Genomic DNA, 1,400 nt, shown 5'->3' with positions numbered 1-1,400 from the left:
GGGAATTTTGTTTTAAAGCCAAGTCACTGACACTGACACTGACATGTCAATTGAATCTGTTTGACTTTTAGATGGTTTACTGTATTATTAATTTATTCTCACATCACTAGTTTACTTGGTCGTGTTGTGTCATGCCAGGATTTCATTCTCATCAAATAGAGCATTGGGGGGTGGGTGGATGGTGTCTGTGTGTTCAAAGATGTGTGCGTGTCAGTCATGGCTCATCTGTACAAAGACATGTAGAGTGTGAGTCGTGGCTCGTCTGAACAAAAGACATGTGCAGTGTGAGTCGTGGCTCATCTGTACAAAGACATGTGGAGTGTGAGTCGTGGCTCGTCTGTACAAAGACATGTGGAGTGTGAGTCGTGGCTCGTCTGAACAAAAGACATGTGCAGTGTGAGTCGTGGCTCATCTGTACAAAGACATGTGCAGTGTGAGTCGTGGCTCGTCTGTACAAAGACATGTGGAGTGTGGGTCGTGGCTCATCTGGACAAAAGACATGTGCAGTGTGAGTCGTGGCTCGTCTGTGCAAGACTTGTGCAGTGTGAGTCGTGGCTCATCTGGACAAAAGACATGTGCAGTGTGGGTCGTGGCTCGCCTGTTCAAAGACATGTGCAGTGTGAGTCGTGGCTCATCTGAACAAAGACATGTGCAGTGTGGGTCGTGGCTCGCCTGTTCAAAGACATGTGCAGTTTTGAGTCGTGGTTTGTCTGTACAAAGACGTGTGCAGTTTGAGTCATGGCTCTGGCTCGTCTGTGCAATACGTGTGTGAGTGTGAGTCTGGCTCATCTGTGGTTTGTTTTTATTTATTTTTTATTGTTCATATTGAATTGATGTCACTGTTCAATTTCTGCTGTACACGGCTTGTTTGTATCGACGGTTCATTAAAAAGAAAAGAAAATTTTAAGTGTTTTATTGTTTTTTATAAAAATTTTAATTGAATTCTAAGCTAAAAGAACTGGGTGGGATTCCTGACCTCCCGTATTGGGCAGGGAGGCACGTACAACTTACTGTGTCTTCTATCCCCCTATATCTGTTTTCCAACTTGCTTTCTGTCTTTGTCTTGGAACTGGGTGGGGTTCCCCACCTCCACAGTGGGCAGGGAGGTACTTACCGTGTCTTCTATCCCCTTATATCTGTTTTCCAACTTGCTTTCTGTCTTTGTCTTGGTGTGAGATTGCTCGGTTTTGTCCCAACCCTGGCCGGAGTCCTAGCTGGGAGGGAAACAGTCAAATGCATAGTTATTGTTTTGGGAGATGATATTTTTTTTCCTTGTAAATCATCTCTCTGTTATGTATTATTATATTTGATGTTTTGGTTGTATAATGTAAGCATTTGAGTGTATTCCTCTTTGTTGGATTTTGTGCTTGTGTCCGGATGAGACTTATAGGTGATCTCAA

At 43.6% G+C, this 1,400-nt stretch overlaps 1 long non-coding RNA gene across 1 annotated transcript; it reads right to left on the bottom strand.

The window, feature by feature from the left end:
• Positions 1-378: 378 nt before the first annotated feature.
• Positions 379-777, bottom strand: LOC144980370 (uncharacterized). The gene is made up of 2 exons (XR_013646876.1): positions 673-777; positions 379-598 (listed from the first exon to the last, which is right to left on the bottom strand). It is a non-coding gene; the product is annotated as an uncharacterized LOC144980370 (long non-coding RNA).
• Positions 778-1,400: the final 623 nt, after the last annotated feature.

This window comes from Berghia stephanieae, chromosome 9 (assembly GCF_034508935.2).
Source record: "Berghia stephanieae isolate SIO BIC M18660-M18661 chromosome 9, UCSD_Bste_1.3, whole genome shotgun sequence".
In the NCBI taxonomy this organism is placed as follows: domain Eukaryota; kingdom Metazoa; phylum Mollusca; class Gastropoda; order Nudibranchia; family Aeolidiidae; genus Berghia; species Berghia stephanieae.
This window is presented reverse-complemented; position numbering and strand designations above follow the sequence as displayed.